The sequence below is a fragment of the Paramisgurnus dabryanus genome, chromosome 5 (genome assembly GCF_030506205.2).
Source record: "Paramisgurnus dabryanus chromosome 5, PD_genome_1.1, whole genome shotgun sequence".
Taxonomy (NCBI): domain Eukaryota; kingdom Metazoa; phylum Chordata; class Actinopteri; order Cypriniformes; family Cobitidae; genus Paramisgurnus; species Paramisgurnus dabryanus.
Genome location: NC_133341.1, coordinates 20,936,069 through 20,961,835, shown reverse-complemented (window position 1 = coordinate 20,961,835; position 25,767 = coordinate 20,936,069). Strand labels below are relative to the sequence as shown.

Genomic DNA, 25,767 nt, shown 5'->3' with positions numbered 1-25,767 from the left:
TTGCTCTTTCATAGCTTAGGTAACATAATGGAGTTCTCAGTTGTGTTCCATGGAAGTCTGATATGTCTGATAAAATTCCTTGGAAGAAATAAAAGACACGAATAAGACAATATACAGCAGGGAAAATAAATTTGACACTTTATTTATTATGACTCAACTTGTATACTTAAATGTTCTGTTTTATTTTTTATAAATTCAATATTTGGCTTGATGGCTACATCTGGTGGAAATTTGTGTCATTAGCCCACTTAGAAACCCCCTACTGATAAAAATGCTGATTTGTCAAATACCTATTTTCCCCGCTGTAAGTACAAACTATTAAAATCTATTCAATTGGAATTGTCAAATGTAAGCACTGTTTGAAATATTGTTGACAACGCATGCAATCTGTTACAATACCACAAAACCAATATTACTGTTAAATGTTGTGCAATGTCTTTTAGCTTTAAGTCTTTTTAGGGAAGTCCCACCACTAAACTCCCATGTTTGCAACATCTCGATACAGTCATTTGATTTTAGTCATGCAAGACTAAACTCCTATCTACTTGAATGGGGAAAGACAGATACCTCTAAAATCACATGCTAAAGTCACAATTAATCAACATAGACAATAGACAGTTTTTATAGAGAATCGTCTGTCTTTATCGATTTATGATTGCTTCTTTTAACTTGAAGGCGGGAAGTCCGTAATTGGAGCGGCCATACTGAGCGTTGCATTGCATTTTATTCATTATCTTGTTATATCCAATATCTTCGCTGTTAATCAAAAAATTTGCTTTTTTATTCACCTCATTAATGTATAGGAAAAAAAACAGTTGAGATATTAAAGATATCTTATTTGTGATATGGGCCCTTTTCCACCATGGGGGTGGTGGTGACCTAAAAATAATGAATAGAGGCTGCCAAATACAGAAGTTACTACTGTAACTTCAATCTCTACCACACAGCCGGCTATAAAACAGTAAAAAATGCAATGGCTCCTTTAACAGTTATTTTTTTCCAGATGAATACAAAATAATTAGAGATGAAATTCATCCACAGTCTGCTGAACATGGCAAGCACATCTCTTCCTCAACCCTCATTTAGTTCATCTATGAAATCATCAAGCAGACTTAGTTTTGTAGGTCACCCATGACAGAAAGCCTTCTTGGGACGCAATCTTAATGTGGGTCGCCTGCAGTGCTGAATGAATTGGTATTGTCAGTAGACTCTTTTCACCTTAATAGATTCCACCAAAATGCCATGAGAGTTTGTTTAATACTAGAAAGGAGTCAACATCTCTATATACAGTATCATATTTTCATTCAAAATCAGTACAATGAAGTTTTTCAAATACCTACTGTCTGTAAAGCTAGATTTCAGTAAAGCTGTAAGAGAAACTGATAAAGCACAACTAAACCCCTATAACCTTTTGAAACTCTTTTGGATTCCAATTGATCGGACCGTATCCAAGGTCATTTAGACGGAGGGTTGTACAGCAATCATCTAACACAGAGATGGAGTTCCAGGACAGCTCATAACGTTGTTCAATGGTGTGTGCTTGGATCGATGGAAAAGCATACAGCCAATGTTACTGTTTCATAAATGGATTTGTAAGTCATCACCTGCCTGAGCTCACCTAGTCTCGGCTGACCATTACATTCACCAGTGATTATTTTCTTTTATTCTCATCTTTCCTTCTTTAAATCTGTAATTATTCTTTTTCTATCTCATCGCTACATTCGGTTATGCTGCGGTGCTGTGATCTGAATTCAGAGTGTCTATTCTGTCCATCACTTACATTGTGTCTCTCCGCTGGACTTAAAAACAAGCTTTTTCAGGGCTGCTGAGTATCTATGCCACAGTTCTCTATTTTGCTTGGCTTGTCTATGCTTCAGAAGTCACAGGCTGGGTTCAGTGAACGGATTGAGAAAATAAATACGTCTGGTGATAATAAAAACACAGGCACACTTTCTCACCACTGTACGTGCAATGTGAGCATAAAGGTCTTTCAAATGCCACAAAAAGTGATCTCTAACCCAAAGCTTTCTCTTGGCATTTCTCCCATGAGTGGATTGACACAAGGTGTGAAAACTAAACCAGAAACATTCTGTATGTTATGGATCTAGCTATATTTTTTTCCAAAGAAACACAATTAAGTAATAATTCACTTTTCTAGAGTGCTGGGAAATTCAACTTGGGTTAGTTTCTTAGCTGTGTTTTAGGAAAATAATAGTTGGTTTCAAGCTGACACCAGTGGCGGCCAGTGCCACCTCAGAAAACAAAATTTTGCGTTCAGGGTTTAATGTGTGTGGCTTGTCATGTCCAAATATGTGTTCGGTGCATCATGTGAACCTATGTGCATCGTGCGTTATGTGAAAATACGTGCCTGCTGAATACATGTAGAAAGGGTTCACGATAAAAGAGACGTTTAACACTAAATTTTGATAACACATGAGATTAAGCCAATATCTAGCAAATGCAAGCCTCTCTTTTATCATGAACCCTTACGAAGCGTCTGCAGCAGGCATGTTTTGACATGACACACAATGCACATAGGTTCATATGACGCATAGAACAGATATTTTGACATGACGAGCCACACACATGCTGATGTTTTGACGAGTTTCCCATAGGTGGGGTTAATTGTAACAGGCAGGGGGTTAGTTGTAACACTTGCTAAAAATTAAGGTTGTAGGCAAATATTTCAATTCTATTTTGTCTATATACTTGAAGTGGATATTGTTTATATATCTGTCTATAATAAACAAGTATCTACGCTGTATTCAATCATCCAGCCCTTTTCTAACAATACATCAATTATAAATGGATACAAATGTCTAAATATGTGAGAAAAAGCAGCACAATTATGACAAAACATTTTTTTATATGTGACCCAGTCTGTAATAACCATACTACAGTTTCTAAATCAAATTCTGAGATAATGAGCATCAAAGTCTGATTTTAGCCATTCATTTCATTATGATTTCAATCTTCATATCTTCTAAAGATATGAACAAAAAAAAATTGACACACAATTTTTTATAAGACAGTCACGTTTTTTTTTGTTGGCAGCCAGCAATCATTCGTATGTAGCGTATTTAAAACAACGGCAAGAATTACTCTAACGCTTTTCATATCATAAGTGCTAAGGGGTTAGTTATAACACAGAGTTACAATTAACCCAGCTGGGTCAAAATATTTTCAAGCCCACCAAAAAAGTTGCTAAGAGAGGCAGACGTATTTTTAAAACGATAGCATTGGATTTGGTATCTTACACACGCAACTTAGAAACCGAAAAAAAAAAATGATGAAAAAATTGACTTACATGCCACCAAAACACTCGTTCATCAATAACTCTCTGGAAAAACATTTCCAATCATTTGTGGGAGATCGTCTTTTGGCAGCGTGAAAAAACCTTGTGCAACAATGTAAACAGTCCGTGTTACAACTAACCCCGCGTTAGTTTTTGCCCCGCGCACCCGTACATATACATATCAAAATGGTACATATTAGGAAGTTTTTAAAATGCACTATCCCAGTGAAAACTGTTGTACCTTTTTTCTAAGAGTGTAGTGGTCAGCTTGAAAAAAGCAACCATATCCTAAAACACACCTTAGACTTTCCATCAGGGTAATCTAATTTCATTGTCAGGGCTTACATGTTTTTCTACTTCAATTCAATTTAAACTCAACCCAAAGACAGTATTGCGTGTAAAGTAAAATACTGTTTTATAGCCAATCTTTTCATTTTTCCTGAGGCTATATTTTCTCTCTGTATGGCGGAGGCATACGATTACACACAGACTGATGAATGAAAGACAATGCAAGATCTTTTCACAATGAAAACGCTGAGTTTCATGACAGTTGAGCCCCATTTACAGAGCTTTAATGATGCTGGAATATCAGATTGCAGAGATAAGAGGGTTTTGCGTGTGCGATAAGCCAGACTGGAGTTATGGGCTCAAGGTGTTCGCACTGCACTGAATGGACCTGCGGTTCACCGACATTGTTGCACTTTCAGCACAGTAGCATTAAAACCAGAGGAAACACGGCTCACCTACAGTGACATTGCCGAAGGTGAACACCATCATGCTGATTAAAGAGAAATGGAAAGTTTTTGACACACCGGTCAGCGTTCGAGACACTGGAGAAGTCTACAGGGATTGAACTTTAATAATTCTAGACTTTAGCCATGTGTGCTTTTCTCGCTTGTTCTCGTAAAGTCCAGATGGAAAGAATGAAGGAGGAACATTTGTTACTTGCTGTCTCATTTTACATTTCCAGCGACCGGTGACCCAGTGTTTATTAGCTTAACCTCGGTGGCTGCCAGATGCTAAAAGCACAAATTTAGTTCAAGCCCTGTCCCCAAACCATACAGACGTCTCTTTGCCATCTTGGTCCAATGAAAATAAAACTTTGTTTTTTTAGGGTTATCATGAGCTGTCACGAACTACATGTTTTTATTTGGAGCAGTCTAGATGGAGAGCAAAAACATGGTTTATATGATTTAATCGAAATGGTCAGGTCAATAAACAAAGTCAATTTATAATAGATAAACAAGACTTTAAACTTAATTTGTTTTTACATGCAAAAAGCCTCCTTCCCTGCCTAAATGGCAAGCTATTGATCATTTGTTACTCCTCTAAAATGAAAAGATGCAACCATGTTGCTCTTTGTTTGCTTATGATGGGAAATCGCTTTTTCCACCACCAAGAAATGTGTATTTCCTCAATCAATCAGATTAATTCATTATGAATGTTTCTCCTCAAAATGCACTCTTCACCATACTCTATACGCCTATAGTAATTAGTATCATCACAATATAATCCTCTTGGGTTATTCAAGTATCTAATAGAAAACACGCTCCTTTCTGCTGCAATAGGAAGAATTATTCACCCTACTGAACCCATTTTTTCACCCATATTTGAGAGAGAAAGCAATAAAAGTATCTCTTCTGTTTTATACCACCAATCTAGATATCCAGAGGTCTCCGCTTTGACACTCTTTCTACCATCACATTGCAATTTATATATTCTACAGTACATCTTTCCCAAATTGCTTTCTAGTGCAAGTAAATATCAATTTGTGCATTCCAGCATACAAGGGCATTGAGAACTAACCACAGCCACCTCTGTGGAGGACACATATGCTTGTTTCTTGCCTATACCACGAATAGGGACACCGAGCACAGGACTTTTCTATCCATCTTACATTAGCATCATACATCAATTAAAACCATCTGGGGCTGCAACACTTGTAACACATTGATGAAAATCTTTGTTCACTGATGGCGACAAATCTTTCTGAATGCCTCTGTGGCCAATTTTATGTGTGAACGAATCCATCTTTACACGCCACATTCAGAAGCAACAGATAGACACACAGACAGACAGACGAATGGATGAATGGAGAGATGGATGGATATGGAGAAAGACAGACGAATGGATGAATGGAGAGATGGATGGATATACAGAAAGACAGACAGACAGATTAGACTGACCACCAATGAAGTACACCGATAGTCTAATAGCTGCACCAAGTGCATCACCGCGCCAGAAGCAGCACGGGCTGACAGCTGTTCAAACAAAAGCTAGTTTCCCACTCAGCTTTGTTCTGACTGGCACTGTCAATGAATACTCTCCACATAGCATCATAAAACATTTAAACATTCTGTTCAGGCAACAATCATGTGTGGTTGGCACCTCTAATGTCCTCAAGATGATGATGGCAAAGAACCAAAGAGGTATTAACCACCCAGGAGGCATTAACAACATCAATTGTGTTACACTGAACAGAACAAACAGAACAAAACTGTCAAAATAATACCCTTTCAAAAAGTTCACATTTGCACTTAAAGAGTTCATTAGTATCTCATAGGTGCAAAGCAAAGAGTGCATATTAATACCTCAAAGGTACATACTGGAACCATATTAGGACCTTATTAAAAGGTACCCTCTTGGGACCAGTGTAGGGCTGTTATAAAAATGTATAATCATATTCCAAAAATCACACCTCACTTTAATTTATCATTTACATTTAAGCATTTTTATTCTAAGTGAAAAGCAGTGTAGTCTGTCATTTTTATTCTGAAAATTTTCTAAACACTGAACAGTCCGCAACCTCATTGGTGACTAACAAGGTTCCTGCATTCCCAAAAGAACCTCCCTCCAATTTAGGACCCTTGGATCCAGGGGGTCTCTGTCATAGACCTCCCACCCCCTTAAAACTCTTTCTCTCTTTCACTCTCTCTCTCTCTCTCTCTCACACACACACACACACACTCACACAGACACGTATACATAATCATGCGATGTCTCTCAACCCCTGCGCTTCTTAACCTAGACCCCTCCCCCTCAACCACACACACACACAAATTCATACAATCAGCACACATCTCCGCTTCCTCATTCTCTCAAACGGATACAACCCATCAGTACGGACAGTTCACCGATCCGAACACCCCCCCTGCGGACAAGGCGAGAAAAAGTAGCTGTCAGCCGGCAGCGGCATTACACAAGGAGCTGGAAACTAAATAGAGAAGCGCTAACACCAACCAGCTGCCGCTCTACCCGGCTGCAGAGGACACAGATACTGAGAGGGTTGACATCGTATGGCAGGTAACGGACGCAAGCTGACATCCAAGAGACCACAACTGCAGACAAGCCAGACACGTGTAGAGTTACGGCAAACTATGGTAGATCCACCCTGGTGTATTTTTCCTCTTTGGAAAGTGCAATAATTGCTGAGTTTAACCACTTCCCCTATTAACCGTAATGAGCAGCCTTAAGCAAGCTGTAATGCATCAGTTTAAACACTGCCAGACTCAGACTCAGCACTTTACTCCTCACGATATTCAACATGACATATGAAGCATTCCTTTTTTACAGCAATCCAAAGTGACACAGCATCATTCATCTGATTTTTATTCTCAATTAGATGGCTTAAAAGTGACAAACACAATAAAACACTTAGAACAGAGCAATTTAACAGTTATTATCCAGTTCTGTCATGCAAACAGGTAGAGCATCAGAGCTTACCTTAGTGAAACCAGTCCTTGAATACAAGCTCAGGGATGCGCCTCTTTCAACGGCATGAAATGTGACACCGACCAAAGGTTGCATGCATCGGGTTCCTGAGGTGCTTTTTAATTTGTCTCAAGAGAAATGACAGTTCTGTCATCCACACTGCGTCTCTACTCGGACTGAATGTGCTCCATCCAGCCACCGTGTCTGCTGATGCTGAGAGAGAGGGAATGAGTGAAAGAGAGAGGGAGGGAGGGTAAAGTCCCTTTCTTTTAAACAGTAGACACTTTGCGGTCAAACCCCACTCCCACCTACCACTCTTATATACCCCCCTTCCCTTTCTCTCTCTGACTGGAAGCTGAGGAACTGAAACGGGATGCCTCAAGGCTGTCGCAAACACACACACATACATACACATGCATCCACTTGGAGGAGTGAGAAAAAGAGAGAGAGAGAGATCATTTACTATAAACTGAAGCAGCCCAGTGATTGGATGAAATGGATATATATTCAAAGCTGCATTAACATACATTTCAAACGGAGGATAAAGAAGGAAAGATCTTGTGTGTTTGATGATGTGGATGACACGGCGGATGATGGGATTATGTACGGTGATCAGCATAATCAACCTCTAATCCCAAATCCGACCAGATTTACTATGAAAAAGAGTCTGTTTAGTCAAAGTTGCTTTTCGTAAGGTTTCAATGTCTATTCTAAATGGAACCAACCTCCGGCTTTTCACGCTTCCCTGTGCTTCTGTAAACACACATGCATTTGGAGCGTTTGGATATTCACCTTTCCATCTGCACCACATGCAAACACACACACACACACACCTCCCCCCATGTGCACTGCAGGTAGAGAAGAACACCCAACTCCACCAGCCGCAATTACCGGACTGCATCCCGCATTTTATGCAAACAGGAGTTTTTTATCTCTGAATAAACACCAAACAAAGAGTTAAGAGGCAGCAGATGGGAACATCTCTGCAATCTTCACTCCAGATTCAATTCAAACAAGGGACGATGCTCTTTAAATGTATTTCATTAGAGCGCAACCAGCGCAAGAAATGATGTCTCTCATCATGTCAAAAATTGACCTTTAGTCCTCTTGGGGGGCGAGAAAGCTCGGGAGGTACAGAGGCACCCGTGGAGACGGGGCGCTCGCCCCCCAGAGACGAATCGAGAACGTTTTTTTCTGGCGAGAGAAAATCAACCCCCATCAGTCTGTGCTCAATAAGTCATGAATCTGTGATGATATGCCTGGTCGACAAGGGATTTTAATCTAGGTCTCATTTCAGAGGCGAGAATCACTACATTTCAAATCGGGCCCAGGCACTGATCAAATTCAAATGCGTCCTTTTTTGTTCCTTTCGCGAGGCAAAAATTATATCGATTTCCTGTTTCTTTTCTGTGAAAAAATACAATGTGGGGAACAGGAGATGAACACTGGCAGAGGATATTTCCCAAGGTGAACCCAACGGAAATGTTTTTTTCTTGGTGCCGATATGTGTGCGTCTTTCTGTAAATGTATGTGGTGGGTGGTGAGGGGAAATTCAGCCAGAATGAGATCCGAACTCCCAAACCTGTACAAGAGTCTTTATGGAAGTACATTAATATAACGCCTACCATAATGTCATACATTCATCTGATACGTCTTCATTATCAGCAAGCAGAAGAACATTATACAAGTGAAGTACATAAACATCCATGATTGCGTTACTTTCTCAAGGTCTCTATCTTCCTGACGACACATATCACCCATCTCCATCTGTTCCAGCTCTCACCTTTCTCTCACACTATCTCCTTCACCGAATCCCAGCACTTCACAGGGAATAGGAGTGGCAGTGTGTGGGGGACTCCAGGTTTGTCAGGCGTCCCCGTGCCGTTGACATCCACGGGAAAACGCATCCACCTGCTTTGATTTCCCAGCTGACAACGCTGCGCATCGTTCACTGTCAGCCAGTTTTTTCCCAAGCATAACTAGACACTAGTTACATGAACCCATTTTATTTGCGAGGAGATGTTTAGACACATAATGAGGCACACATTTCAAATTTAAAAGGCACATTTAAATCCTCTGAGTCAGAGGGGAGAAAAGTCCTCCCTTACAAACATTTAGTCTGTTTCTAATAGCTTTTAAGTAGTTTTTAACAAAAACGTTTCTCTAGAAAAGAAAATTCTGTCATTATTTATTCACCCACATGTGGTTTCACAACCGTATGTCATCATTTTTTCCATGAAACACAAAAAGTTCAAATTTTGGGAGATAAAAATACAGTTTATAGTTACCAACGGGGTGACACTAGCAATTTTGGATCCTACGAAAATATACAAGGTGTACTCTACCACACCCATATTACTACAAATATTGGTGTGTGGGCCCTTAGAATAGTCCTACCTAGAATAGGTATAGGTAGACCTCCACTTCTAAAAAAAAATATAATTCTTTAGACAAAACATTTGCGAATTACTAAAGATCCAACTACCGTATTTCCAGGACTTTTTTCATAGTTTGGCTGGTCCTGCGACTTATAGTCAGGTGTGACTTGTAAGTCAGTATGAATTAATTTTGACAAATATGAACCAAGAGACAACATTACCGTCAACAGCCACGTGAGTCCGCTATATGCTGCTTCTGTAATTATTTATGTAATTCAATGATTTCAGTGATGTGGATTGACGAGCCTGCGAACTTGATGTGCGTTGGCTTGTTCTGTTCATTCAGCCTTTTCAGCGTTCCAGGTATGTTCAGTATGCTATTGTGTATTGTGTAAATAACTGTTTGTATTACCTTAACATACACACACCTATTCAGCCTCATGTTCTGTGTGCTATTGTTTTTTTAAATAAATGTGACGTATAGCCCACTGCAATGTTTTGCGTTTTCATGACGCATTTTTGATTGATGCGACTTATACTCCGGAAAATTCGGTAGAAACACAAATTATGAAATTCAGAATTCAAAAGGTAAAAATTAAGAAACTGAACCACGCATTAGGGGGCGCTGTGATGTTTGTATCTGCCACATTTGGTTTGTACTCACAAGAAGCCAAACTTAACTCATTCTCCGCCAGCCATTTTTTTGAAAAGTTGTACGCCAGCATTTTTTGTGATTTTCACAAAAGTTTCACAAAATGCCTTCCAGGAAAATTTTCTTCTAAAAATATAAAAACATACAAATATATCAAATAAACTAACTACCGAGCCCATAAGGGGACATGGAGCAAAAATTAAATAAAGTTACATTTTGCGTGCTCATGTGAAACTATCGCACGCTCCCGTGAAACTATCGCATGCTTATGTGAAACTATCGCGTGCTCAAGTGAAACTATCGCGTGCTCAAGTGAAACTATCGCGTGCTCAAGTGAAACTTTTGCGTGCACATGTGAAACTATCGCGTGGGCACGTGAAAAGGTTAAAAAAATTCTGCACATGAAGGTTAAGTGTGAGCACATGAAAGTTTCATGTGAGCACATGAAAGTTTCATGTAAGCACATGAAACTAAACTTTAGATTTTTTTACTTCCATGTCACCTTAGGGACTCGGTAAGAACAGACCCTCTGCCTTTAAACAAACAATAAACAAACATACAAACAAACAAAACGAGAAAAAAATTCATCCGCTTATAAACTCTTAAATATGGGTATTTTTCTTTTAAAATATTTTTTTTAGCAAAAGCTGAAATGATTGCATTTTTGTGAAGGAATTTGTTAGAGATCAGATTCCGGAAAATTATCAAAACATACACAGAGTTTAAAATTAGTAAATAATGTTTTGGCTTCCTTTTTTTTCATAAATTGAGTAAGTGCGCCATTAAGTGAACAATCGTGGTATTGCAGATTTACATAAAAATTCATCAGGAATTTTTTTATGCAAATGTTTTCTCTTAATTGACGAGATAACTTGTCAATGGCGGGGAGAGAGTTAAATGTGATCCAGAGTGGTTATCCAGGCACTTTGAGGACTGAAAAATCGTTGTGGTTTTTAACAGATTCTACCAACAAACCGGTATTTCTGAATGGCCTGAGGTCTGGATTAAGCAGATTTAAAGTGAAAGTATTTGATGAATGTTTAATATGTGCAGAGAGAATTCAGTCAATATCATTATCAAATAGCTGTTTAGCGGCTTTTGCATCTTAGCTCTTCATATAAATGTATGTAAACACACAATATGATTTTTTATATTTTGTACATTTAACTGAGGTTGATTAACATACAGTCGATCTTTCCTAAAGTTAGAATTTTGTGTTCCACTAAAAAAATAACAGCATCAGGAATCAGTAAACCATGAAGATGAATTAAAACTAAACTATTATCCAAACTGTTGCTTCAGCCACAAAGCAGTTGGGTATCAGGCAGCACTTCCATATTGCTTTAACCTGCAGGTATATTTATTTGAGCACTAAATACTAAAGCAACAGCTCATCTCAGTAGTTTTTCTTCCACATTATTGCACATTTGCTGCACAGAACTCAATCTACCCACAGGTAGTGTTTCTACAAATTATTAAAAAGGTTCCTGAGAGCACAGCCTGCATCCAGCCCATTTACCTACGTAATTGGTGGCAGAAATACGAGGGCTTGACTGGTAAGCAGGGCACTTTCTATCAGCAGCAGTGAGATATAATTACGAGCGGAGAAGCCCTGCCTGCGGCTGGTAAAAGTGTCAGAGGAAAGAGGGGGATGTTGAGAGCAAAGACAGTTGCAGATATGGACTCAACACTCACGGTTACCGTCATGACCTGGACGGACCTGTTTACCTCATTAAAAATGAATTTGCAAAAAATATTGGCTCGTGTCCCGTTCCCTCCCTCCCTACTCGAGTCTTATTATTATCCATTATGCAGAAGGGAGCCATTGCACAATGGGTTAACTTGGAGAAGGTCATCTGGACAGCCTGCAAAAGTTTCTGCATCTTTCTCCCATCCAGAGTTTGGCTTTGCCACCAGGGCCGAGAAATTGAAACACTAATGGTCTGTATTAGTGTAAAAAGCACAGATTAAGTGCTAAGAGAAACTAGCCATCAGTGAAATGGGTCTGTGGCTATAATTAGTTAAGCAAAGGGCTTGATCCATAATTTATTAGCAACGGCAAGTATTGGTATGAATACAGAGAAACACAGGAAGAGGTGAAAGGCTCTTTCTGCCCTCCACATTTATGCATTAATCCGGCAAAGGCGATGCATTGAATTATGGTTATTAGGGAACAGAAAACAGCCATTACTGCCCTCAAGTATAGATGGTGGCTTTTTACATAATAACAAGTGTATATAGAGATCAAAACAAGAGAGCGGATGAAAGAATGTAATGCTGTGATAGCCGAGATGGCAAGAGAAGTTCAGACCACACACAAGTCAGCACCTTTGTGCACGTATATAAAAAGCCTGTAAATTACACAGGACAAAGACAGGAGATTAGGTCTTTTCCGTGACCTCAATGACCTAAAAACCTCTGAGGGGTTCAGACCTCGGGAACCACTGAAATCGTCTCAGACTTCTGTTTTTGTTAACTAATGGTTGACGAACATCTCTCAAGCACAGAGGCATGGCATGTGAAGATCCATAAAAATTTAAGATTAACTGCCTGTCTGTGAAATTGCACCACGGATACCATGTAAGACCGCACTACACTTCCCACCATTTTACCACATGTACAAAGGCTCCTTTGAACAATTCTGATGATAAGATGGAAAAAAGGAATCACAGTAATATCAAGATCATTTACAACAGCGTTCAGGGTAATTTAGCATGTAGAATCTGCATCTTTCGTTCTTCCTCAGTTCTGTATGTTTTTACAAAGATGTTTTTTTATTCAGCATTGCGATGGAAATGGCTACACATTCTTTTAACATCAATGGTGCTGAGCACATTATAGAAAGACAAATAAATCCTATGCTTTAGAGGAGCTCACGAAAATTTGAGTTTTAGGGGTTGACACACATATGTGCGAAGTTTGCAAGCTCAATGCATAATCTACACATCATGCATTTCTATATTTACACATATGCTCTCACCAACATTACTGTATCTATTTCTAAGAATTCAAATAATGCAGACACATTATAACTAAGAATATATTTAATTTCTTATATGTTAGGAATTGTCAGTCTGTTTGTTTGAGTCAACGACCTTTTGTTGCGTTCCATCATCAGGGTACATCAGGTGGAGGCAACCTGAAACCCCAAATCTTTCATTCCTGTCAACTGCTTGTCACTGTTGGTTTGAGAATCGAATGACTATGCACATACCAGACATGTGTGGTGCTTATTTAAGATGACTATCAATAGTTGAGAAGACCACATAGTTAAGAGCCGTATGGTCTTTCAAACTCTGTATGATTAGCCACTCTTAGCCACCACATGAACACCTAACCATCTTCTAATCCTTTCTCCTTCCCTCTTCCAACAGGTATGGTCTTAAACTAAACTTATAGCACCTCTCACATAATTGCCTCTTTAAGATTAAGATTATTTACAAATATTTAGGTTTAGGCATGTAGCAGACGCTTTGATCCAAAGCACTTTACAAAGATTAGGAAACAATCATTTTTGTAAGTCACTTTGGATAAAGATGTCTGCTATATGCCTAAATGTAATTAGGGGATGTAGGGGATGGTGGGCATGAATGAGGCATCCACTGAGTGCATGAGGTTAAAATAAGCATCACTACTGTAGAATGCCAGAGCCACATTGAGGCTTTGTCCAAAATAGCCCCCCATACCCTCATTTAGTATTCACTACACTATATTAGTCAACCAAAATAGTTCACTCGAAGGAGTAAATGAAAACGAATGAGTGAATCCGGACATTTATGCTCGCTGAAACCACTGACGTGCGGGCTTCATCTTCCAACGAGGCGCGAGAATTCATTCGGCCGCACCTCAGTGAACAGCTGTAAGTTTACATTGATTGTACCCTTGTTATTGCGGTGCATTGTTGGGTTGAATGAGTGCACTCAATAATGTTCACTATGATTTTGGACACAACTAAAAATGAATGTTCCCTCAAATAGTGCACTATTTAAGAGTATAGGGAGCTATACACTATATTGGCAAAAGTTTCGGGACACCTGTACATGAATCTGAATGACATCCCATTTATAATCCATAGGGTTAAATAATTAGTTGGTCCACCCTTTGCAGCTATAACAGCTTCAGCTCTTCTTGGAAGACTTTCAACAAGGTTTAGGAGTGTGTATGGGAATTTTTTACCATTCTTCTAAAAGCACATTTGTAAGGTCAGACACTGATGTTGGACAAGAAGGCCTCGCTCCAATTCATCCCAAAGATGTTCTATTGGGCCAGTCTAGTTCCTCAACACCAAACCCACTCATCCATGTCTTTATGTACCTTGTTTTGTGCACTGGTGCACATTCATGTTGGAACAGAAAGGGGCCATCCCAAAGCTGTTCCCACAAAGTTGTGAGCATGAACTTGTCCAAAATGTCTTGGTATGATGAAGCATTAAGAGTTCCTTTCACTGAAAGTGATTGGAACACCTGAATTCAATGATTTGAAGGGATGTCCCAAATATTTTGGCACTATAGTGTATTTCAGGAGCTAACAGTATCAACTATGTCATGTCATACAAACCATACTCATTCTCTAGTACACAGTATTTCATTAAATGATAGTAGATTTAAGAACATTTTATAAGTAGATTTGGCCAGGATTCCTATTAATGGAGACTATGGAGTAACCCTGACAGATATATGTATTAATAAAAGTATCATATTTACTTCTTTTATGCTTTCGTTCTTTATTTTCCTTTAAGAATTAAATTAACAATTAGGCATGCTAACTGTTAGCTCTGGCGTGAATTCACGCACCACCACAGACAGCCCACACACATGCGCTGAGAGCTCTGTATACTCAATGTGTTCTCCGTTTAACTATTCTCCCAAATGACAGGCACCAGTGCAAGAGAAATATTAGCTGACCTAGCAAGAAGAAGCTGTGAAAATAGGCAATTTACCCCGGTGTGTCTGCCTAAAACCTGTGCATAGGTATTTACCGTTTATACAATACAAGATGTTGCTATTTTTTATGAGACTGCAGTTAAACGCATTAAAAGGACAGTGTATTTTTAAAGTAAAGTACAAAAAAATGGATTTAAAACAAACATTTTGTAAACTATGCTTATTGCTGGCTCCCTTGACAAAATGCTCTCTCATTAGTACAGTAAGTCGCTCTGGATTAAAGCATCTACTAACAAATGAATGTTATAATATTCATCCATTCATTCTCCAAACCCGTGTGTCCTTTGGAGAGTCTAGCATTGTGAATTGTATGCAGACAGGTTGCCAGTCCATGGCAAAATAAAATAACATTATATTATACTACTACTGTATATAATAATCTTATATAGTAAATAGTAGGATCTTTTTAAAGGGTACTGCTGCCGTATATTTGGATGGATTTTACCCTGTCCCTAACAATTATAAACCAAACCTCATCCTTTGCTTCATTACATTGTTTTTCAAACACAATGTTAATAGGTGCATGAGTGAAAGGACAAGATAAGGTTAATAACACAATGAATCTTATTCTGAGCACTTCACTCTTATAGTCTATGCTGACTAAAGTATGTCTCTCTCTCTGACTGATATTTCACTTCTCTCCTTAGCTCCCCATCTTTTCTTTCAAATCCTCATCCCTCCCTCCCTCCCTCCCTCCGTCCATCTCCATCTGACTTTCCACAAACAGCTCCAATGACATTGCACGATCTCCTGTGCCTCTGCGGACACAGCGTAATCCCCACAACACCATCACGCGTTCAACTCTGAATGACTGTTTACCCCTGTGACTTTTGCTAGTTTTGACAAAAGACGACACTCTTATCCAATGTCCCCTGCCTCTCCTTCCCTTCACAAAATAAATGGGGTAATTCATCAGTTAAGATATGTTGTGGCACTTTTATCACAATGTTCGGTCTTTCCCTTCACCTTATCGAGTCGGGAAATATTGAGCAGAATATGAGCGTCTATCCGAACCCTCAGAGCATTAAGCCGTATCTCTGGCAACACTGGGAATGAGGTGTCGTTACCGGTGCTGAGTAGAGAGACAGACCGCCAGTTAGGGTGGATGATTTATTCATACAAAGCAGGCAGAGACACAGGTCTGCGTGTCAGGGTGTATTTCAGCGGAGATTAAGATGTCCTGGAGGTTTATGTCTCTGTTTCCCAGAGCCGGGAGTGCAATAACATGTGTTGACTGCGTGCCGCTGTGAAGACTAAGCTTTGGTATTCCAGCGAAGCTTTACAAGGTTATCTTTTGACAAACATAGGTGCTTCACAAATCCTGTCATTGGAAAACTCTTTCGGCTGCAGTTTTCTTAGGTGATAACTGCCTGAAATGCAACCTACAAATTTCAAGTGTAGTCTTTTTATAACTTAACTGATAGTTTGCTGTTGGATGGATTGGGTGCCGGGATATTGCGTTGGCAGCATGACAGGAGATTTCCTGGATAGTCTCATTTAAGAGTTTAGCTTCGTGATATTCCCGCACGGCTCTGTCTGTGCTTTGGATCGTCTTTAGCTTCTTCTTTGTCCTCTCTCTCTGCCATGCATCTCTGCTTAGATGAATGAGAGGGCGGAGAAGGAACAAAGAATGGGTATTTTTTACGGGGCAGATGAGCTCAGTTGAGGTTATGGCAGCCATCTCAATAGAGATCTGCTGGGAATTCTATGGATGGGTATTGTCATTCTCAAGCTGATCTTAGGTCAGCTTTATTCTACTCAAGATCCTATACTGTCAGAGAAATTGGTCAAAATGGTCCCTAGCTGTCAGTGGGGCGCTACCCTTTCAAAACGTACACCTTTGCATGTACAATAAAGAGTTCATATTAGTAGGGGTGCGCGGGGCAAAAACTAACACGGGGTAAGTTGTAACACAGACTGTTTACATTGTTGCAAAGGTTGAGCGTTTTATTTTTCCGGTATTTTTTTCACGCTGCCAAAAGACGATCTCGCGCAAATTATTGGAAATGTATAATGTTTTTCCAAAGAGTTATTGATGAACAAGTGTTTTGGTGGCATGTACATTTTTTCATCCAATGTTTTTTTTGGTTTCTAAATTGGGTGTGTAAGATACCAAATCCAATGCTATGTCATATTAATCAGCGTCTTGTTGACTAAAACATAGCATCGTTTTGAAATATGTCTTCAGCTCTTGGCAACTTTTTTGGTGGGCTTGAAAATACTTTGACCCAGCGGGGTTAATTGTAACGCTGTGTTACAACTAACCCCTCAGCACTTACGATATGAAAACCGCTAACGTTAGTGTAATTCTCGCCATTGTTTTAAATAGGCTACACACGAATGATTGCTGGCTGCCAACAAAATAAACGTGCCTGTTTTATCAAAAATCGTGTGTCAAATGTATTTTTGTTCATATCTTTAATATTGATTGAATAAGGTCACGTCAAAGATTGAAATCATAATGAAAAAAATGGCTAAAATCAGACTTTAATGCTCATTATCTCAACTGTAGTATAATTATTACAGACTGGGTCACATATAAAAAAAGTTTTGTCATAATTGTGCTGCTTTTTCTCACATATTTAGACATTTGTATCCATTTATAATTGAACTATTATTAGAAAAGGTCTGGATAATGGAATACAGTGTGGATGGATACCTGACTATTATAGACAGATATATAAACAATATCCACTTCAAGTATATAGACAAAATAGTATTGAAATATTTGTCTGTAAACTTAATTTTTAGCTAGTGTTACAACTAACCCCCTGCCTGTTACAATTAACCCCATCTATGGGGTTAGTTGTAACGTTTGCACTTCTGTCACGTTTGGTGTAATTGTCCAAGAATGGTTAGTACTATAAACAAACTTCAAATGTTCATTTGTAGCAGAGATGTGTGTGTTGCTTTTGCAAAAATAGAATTAATCAAACAAAAAAAAATTGAATGATTGAGCCAAAACCAAAAAGCGTTAGGTTGTGCGCCACTCTCCGCTACCTCTAATGTACATATTGGTACCAAATTAATACAAATATGTACATAAATGGAACATATTGGACCTTTTTAAAGGGTACTGCCCCAGTGACACCTAGAGACCATTTTTTCTGACAGACTATAGCAGATCAGGACTCAGATCAGTGACTCTGTAAGCAATGCAGTATACTGTCAACTGAGTATTGTCTGCACTAATGAGACAGGTGTCAGCTTCAGCAATGTGTGTGTGCTGTCTGTACACACAGCTAATTTCAATCTGTTTTCTGCAAGTGTCCAACACGACAGGTAACAGGCTACTCATGTAATACGCCTGAGATTGTTCTGCATTTTGCTAGATTAAAGCGATATCGAAATATTTTAGTTGCACTCCAGATATAGATTGGGTATCACGGTCTGTAATATTCAAATTGGTTAAAGTTTCATTCTGCCATCATATATTTCATTTCATAATGGCTGTTAAACTGCATATATGTTGTCTTTGGTAGCCAAACGTAACATTTTAAATCTCTAAACTGTGCTTAGTTCATGTCTCTCATATCACTTCACAGTGTCTTTGTTTTGTTAATAAACAAAATTAAACTTGAATCAATATTTAATGTCTATTTAATTACTTATTTGGCAAGTAGCCATGCACTGTAACAATATAATCGACACTCATCTGGTCATTATCGTAAAACAAACCTCTGCAGGATAATACAAGAAGACCTATTATCATTAACATAATGACTGACTGGCTGACTGTAGCTATATTATCACTTATACATGGCATACCGTGCAAACATTGTGATTTCACCAAATGCCTTCCCTTGAGAGACGTATATAAGCCTGTCTGTCATCTAAATGTCATCTTTTCTGTGCGATAGCCTGCCATTTCCGTATGACAGCTTCCAGCGTGCTCTTTCTCGCAAGACCTCTGAAATATCATTCCTTGGCAAAGGCACTATTGAATCCCACCTCCCAATAATGTTCGCCCTCAACTCTGTCCTTTCCTTCTTTTTTCTTCTTATCTCCACTTTCTTGCATCTGCATATCCACATCCCTCGTATGAGTAATCCTGCAGGGTGCTAAATAGAGGACAAGTCACGCCTCACCGCATCAGCAAGCTCTGTCAACTCCTCAGAACACACACAGACCACAATCTTTCACACACATACATTCACACGTTTTCATACATTATGCACTTATGCCTATGCAGAACACACACCACAAATGTCAGTCATATTCCACCTGGAATAGAAAATTCACCTGCATTTGACTAAGAAATGTAACACTTCATATTATTCCACCAAGTTGTGTTAACAATAACCTCTAACCACTTTTCTCCCTGACAAAATTTGAGCCAATAATGTAACTGGGTTACATCATAGAGAGTTATATAGTACAGTCATGCAGAGATGCTTCATATTTTTGTCATTAGAGAAACAATAATGCCAAAAAAATCTTTAAAGCTAGCACAGATGCCTTTATATCATGGAAGCAATGTTTAAATGTGGTGAAATAGAGATGAAGCAAACAAAGTCTGACGATAAAGAAGTAGTCTGTTAATCAAAAGAATACACTCACACAGCATTACAACATTGCATCAGTTTAATGGCTTCATTCACCTCAGCGGAAAGCAAAAAGAAAATTAGCTGACGAAATGAAAAAAAGTCAGTGTTCAGATTTATTTAGCTTCATGTGTGTGTGGTGTCATTAGTCCCTTTCATTACTGGTAAACTGCAGTTAACAGATTTTGTGTGAACAGAATCTTTCTGGTCAATCAGTGCTGCCAATTTACCAGTATGAGATGATTACCAGTAATTTATTGGTAACCATTTCCGTTGGGCGGTATACCACAAATCCATTTCATGGATGATATGTTTCACAGTATATATGTTTTAAGCTTTATGTTTGTATAGTTTTTGGAATTTGCAGAAATTTGCCACTCACTAATAAGCTTTTAACTAAATGCTCACCATAGTTTTAAAAATATAATATGTTAAAGTTAGTGTTAAAGTGAAAATGCACTAAAGACAACAACAGATATGGAGCCAGATTTACTAAACGGTGCAAATTATCACAAGAGCGCAAATAAATAAATAAATTGCCAATGGGAGTGGTAATAACTGGGGGTTATTTACAAAAGAAGATCAATAAAATACAACAGGCACAAAAGCTAATTTCCATAATAACCAACACAATTTACTAAGAGCAGCGCATATTAGTTCAGGGTCGCAAATTAGCAGAGCTAATGAGGTGCAGATGATCTACTTACGCCTGATGTGCTTGAGTTCAGCACCACAGACATCTTAGCTGAAAATTCAGATAGTGAAATCTCCTTAGCCTGGGTGCCAGCCGATCTTAGCCCCGCCCACAACATATTGAGGACGGGAAGATCGGTCTGGGGCTTCTCCATTGAGGAGCTACTATGCGAGACCCAAAGCTGGTCGACCAATCAAATTGTCAGGGCGGGCTTTATACGATGATGGACAGATGATCAACAGTAACGTAATCAACCACGTCACCAAAGAGCGCGTGTGTTGAATCTATTTACAACGAAATGGCTGGCGCTGTAGAATTCAGATGTGTGGATTCTGACATTGAGTCTGTTCTTACAGATATCGACAGAGCATTGATTTAAAAAGAGGAACAGAGAAACGCGATCAAGGCATTTGTTGATCGGAAAGATGTTTTTGCCGTCCTTCCTACGGAATTTGGCAAAAGGTGGACGCACTTATGGAGGACCAGGTTAAAGAAGCAACTAAAATAGGTATCATTGCAACTCGGCATGCACGACAAGATGGATATAATTAGTGGTCGTTGCCAGCTTCTTTTCGGAACCCTGGAATCGTGGCTGCTGAATAAGTGGAGGGACATGCTAGGCTCCGATAGCCTGACTCCGCCCTCCTACGTGCTTCCGCTTAATTTTCATTTTCGCTTCAGTACTACGTCTGGGACTGCTGTGTAGAGTTTCGTTTTCTCCTGCAAAAATCTGCAGGTCCAATCAGCGAACAGATGGGGGTGGCTAAGAACGATGACGTTGAGGTTGTGCGTCAGTTTGAGTTGTAGTTCAGTAATGGTAGCGGAGAAAGACGTGAGAAAAGCTATTCGGTCCGTTGTTGAAAACTGCCGAATATACAAAAGTTAAAGCCGGAGCAAGAACCAGGTTTGCTAAGTTTTGTTGGTCTGATTATTCGGACTTGTTGTTTCCGGCCAGTTTCAGCGCTTGATATACGTCACGACCACACGTTAGCGATCGCCTATGGCAGATCCTGAGTGACTCTGGGCAGATCCAATAGTTTTAAACTTCAAAAGAGGACCCTCCTTAACGGAAGTAATGCTTTGCAATGGAGCGTGGCCAGACTCTCTGTACAAATGAAATGAATGTATGAGAGTCTGGTTGGACCAGGCTAAGGCTCCGATATTTTTCAAGCAAACGTAATGGGTATCGTCAGGGACAGGGGCGGTTCTAGGATTTCATTCTTAGGGGGGCTTAGCCCTCAGTGATGATGTGAAGAGAGCATTGTGATGCCTTTTTGCAAATTCATTGAGTATTATTATATTAATAAATTCATGTAGGCTACATACATTACATTTCTATATAGTTCCAAGCCCTTATGATTTTTTGATTTAACCTAATAACAAAAAACCTGTACAGATATAAAGGTATAAAAGTTATTTATCACTATTATTTATTATTGTGTATCTTGAATTAAAGTTTATGTATACTATATGTATATGTAAAGTTTAATGAATGCTAACAATTTATATGAGAATTTATACGAGTCAGACTGTACTTTTAGTTATACTTTATACATCAGTTTTACTTTCCAGATGTCTCATGCATGCTTGTAGCATGCATAATCTGATTCATAAACTTACAACAACCTGCACTGATCTAAATATGACTGTAATAAATCAAACATGACCCCTTTAGTTCCTGATCGGAAAATAAAAGATGTTATGTTTTAAAACAACATAAGGGTGAGTAAATAATGGAATTATGTTTATTTTAGGGGCTCATAACCTTTATCATGACTATGAAACTGCTACAGTCACTTTATTCATAATCTCTTAGCTGTCTCTGACCCCTTCAGTCTCTCTAACTCTTTCTCCACCTGTTTGCTCTCCTTTCCAGCATTTAAAAAACTTTATATATCCATCTATAAAAGCAAACAAGTCACATGTTGTTTATAGTCTATCTTATTTGTGCGTTTCATACAAAATGTGTAAGAGCACTTGGTGTGTTACATGTCAGGTGTGTGTGTTTGTTTGTTTGTGTGTCCGTGCGTAGCTTATGTGTGATGGCGGTGTTTACAGAAATTTTGTGGGTTAAACTCAAAATGATACATTTCTCAATTGCACATTCTAAAATTTACTATCATATTATTCACAGCTAGTATTACTTTTAACTAGAAAAAGGCAAAAATACTGACTCCACTCGTGGTTACGACGCGTGCGCAGAACAGCAAAGCTAATCAAATATGCCTCATGAACTCGTAATTCTTTTTCATATAAATGTTCTGCATTTTGAATTATTTTAATTATTTTCTTCAAATAAATAGTTTTTACAAATAAATAAAACTTCAGAAAAATATATTTGATAGTTTGGTAGAAATATTAAGAGGGGGGCTAAGATGACAGATAGGGTGTCTGGAGCCCCCCTAAAAAGGGTCTAGAACCACCCCTGGTCAGGGATTAAGTTCAACTAATGTACAAATGGTAAGAGATAGTCTTACTGTATGACTAAGTAAATACTTAATGTTGTGATATAAAAGAAATGTTGTAAACATAGTAGGTGTTGATGTACGTTCGCTAGTATAATCACAATGTTAGTGTCATTGTAGCGAAATAACTAGCAATTCGGTCAGGCTGCAAAAGACGTCATTTCAACATACGTCACACACTCCGTTGCTCTGATTGGTCGTAGGTCTATCCAATTGAGTGCAGAGGCATTTTTCGGTTGAGACACGCCTCATAATCATAGCCCAATGGAGCGGTATCAAACTCAAATTCGGGCTAGAATTGATGCTGCGTTCCAGATAGGTTTTTAAACCCGTGAGTTACGACTTCAAAACCACGACTCACGACCCTATGCGTTCCAGGCAGCCTGTAACTCGTGTTTTTACAACCTTCTACCGGTGAAAGTGCACTGGAACGGCAGTCAAACCCGTGACTTCCCACCCGTGAACTCGTACTAGATCGATGTACTCCCAGTTCAGAGTCGTGAGTCGTGGTTTTGAAGTCGTGAGTTACGGGTTACAGGTTGCCTGGAACGCAGCATGAGTATGACAACGTCAGGCTAGAAACTCCTAGAAATGCAGTAAGGTTGTAGTTGTAAAAATTACTAGACCTCATCTTTTCAGCGTTAATTATCCACTGCGTGTCTTTAGTAAATCCTGAAGGTCGTTATTTAACGCCAAAATAATGGTTTGCGCTGGCGCAAGCTGTTAGTTAATTTGGCCCTAAGTCTTGATAGACAGAATCTTGTTTTTAAAACAGTTATTTATTTTTTTAGGCTATATAAGATGCATTGTATTTTGTATTTATGCATGCAGTACATTAAACATAGGTCATAAATAAAACAAACAAGTATGAATATATGTTCAGAAAACTTTACATATATTCACAGAATTATGTGCAGGAAGTGCATTCTTTATTTGGTGGCACAGCTCCAAATAAGAGACCTCTGCATGAGCACTGAGAGAGTAAATGAGAGAGTGAGAGAGAGATCTGTGGTGGATTCACTGGCGCTTATTATGAAATTACTAGTTTATTTGTTGTAAGTAGATTATTTCCCATTTCTCTGCAACACTCAGGCTGAGTCCCAATTCACATACTATCCACCCTAAATAGTATGCGAAACTAATAGTCCCTAGCTGTCACTGGGGCAATACACTTTCAAAAAGTATACTTTTGCACCTAAAGAGTATATAAGAGGTACATAATGGTACCAAATGTATATCTGTACCTAAATGGTACATTTTAGGACCTTTTTGACAGGGTGCTGCTTCAGTGACAGCTAGGGACCATATTTTGTCAGTGTGGTCAAACATTTTTCATTTTTGCACAGTTATGATATTGAACTACAGAAATATGCATTTTGATATATAAGTAAATATGCATATTTTATGCATAAGTGAATGTCTGTTACTAAATAATTGCAATTAATTTCATGTCAATACATTTGTTTGATACTATTAACAAACTAACTCTCATGTGACCAGTCCCAGAAGACTGCTCAGTGTTTACAGGTCTTTGGGTTGTAAGGTTTAGCTTTAGAAGATATCCCAGCTTGTGTCTTCTCACCCTGAGCTAGACATAGACAGCTCACCCAACCAAACTCTGACACGCTCCAGACAGCAAACACGCAGAGGCCAGAAGAACCACTGATGTGGGTTTATGTATGTTATTGAACAGCCTCTTCAAACCAAAATAAATCAGGGATGAAGAGCAAAGCTTATTGCTTTGAGACTTTAAACAAACAACTTCAGTTTCCTTGTTGAGAAGTAAAAGAGATTAGGGTGGCAAACAGATAAAACGGAAGAACTTGGGATTTAAACATTGATTTAAGGTAAGATGGGCTCCATAGAAAATGTGTGCTACTGTATTACATCAATGCAATATACGGACTTTGACATTTTATATGCACTTCAAATGTAAATGCATGGGACATTTGTAACCCCATGGAAGCCTCCATAAAAATTCCTTGCTCTTCATTTGAAGCTCTGCATCCTGTTCAATGCTTAATGCTATTTTTCATGGTCAGAAACAAGAAAACGCTAACATAATTTAGACATTTACATGCATATAAAAGCTACCGAGTACGGCAGAATCATTCTTTCCAGGTGTTTCACAATGCAACCGTAATCACTTTGAGACAACCATCCAATGCAAGAAAAATACAAAGATGGGACACGTCCAGATGTCCTCATGTATATTGTTTCTTCAGCTGTCCACATCATTTTATTACCACCTCCACAATTTTTTACGACTCTTACTTTTCTCCCTCTGTCACAACTATAAGCACAAAAACAAACCCTGGTCACCTTCAGGCGCCAATCACGCCTATTGTTTGCGCTTAAGTTCTCTCCAAGGATAAAGCAAGTGCAATTACAGCCTGAAAAATTCCAACAGCAACGGTCCACAGATCTCCACGGACTCTCCGGGGACCCAGGTGTGCTGAAAAACAGAGAAAGTCTGCAGTGCATATACCTTAATCGCTGTTTGCATGGCATTCTCGTTTTTACAAAAGTATGTGACGCTCTACAACCCAAATCTGTAGCTAATAACTCTTGCCATCAACACACTGTAAATTACCATTTACCCCCTTTTTACTGGCTCTGGGGAAGGGGGTTGCAGTGTTACCCCTACGATAAACTACCAGTTCAGATTTCTAAGATGCCCACAAACCTCCTGGAGCGGTAGGTTTTTTTCGTATCCTACATACGACCCTCAAAAACTATAATGGAAGCATGTTTTCAATTTACCCCATGCAAGGCAAACCTATACAATTTTGCCAATTCTGTTAAAGAAAACATTATGCTTGAAACACTCCATGACGTGGGACAATCCATACTGTATGGAGCAAAAAACAATAACATGTTTTGTGTAAAACGACAAGAATGCAAGTAGCAACACTGTATGTCTATCAAATTTTCAAGTTCCATATGTTGTTAATATGCTCTCAGATTCAAGCTCCTATCCGAAATGTTTAGAAATGCAGTGCTGAACAGATGTTTAATGCATTCATGTGTCATGATCCATATACCTATAAAAAGGTTTGTTTATAACTGCAAATTAAATATTCAC

The 25,767-nt window shown here is 38.8% G+C and overlaps 1 protein-coding gene across 2 annotated transcripts in view; it reads right to left on the bottom strand.

Moving 5' to 3' along the window:
- tncb (tenascin Cb) overlaps positions 1 to 25,767 on the bottom strand; it is a 67,734-nt gene that overhangs the window by 32,973 nt on the left and 8,994 nt on the right. Inside the window, exon 1 of one of the 2 annotated variants that reach the window (XM_065250264.2) lies at positions 7,019 to 7,355. The exons of the other annotated variant lie outside the window; for it this stretch is intronic. The gene's annotated coding sequence lies outside the window, so the exon portion shown is untranslated. Of the gene's footprint in view, positions 1 to 7,018; positions 7,356 to 25,767 lie in introns of those variants that run through there. 2 annotated transcript variants of the gene reach the window in all.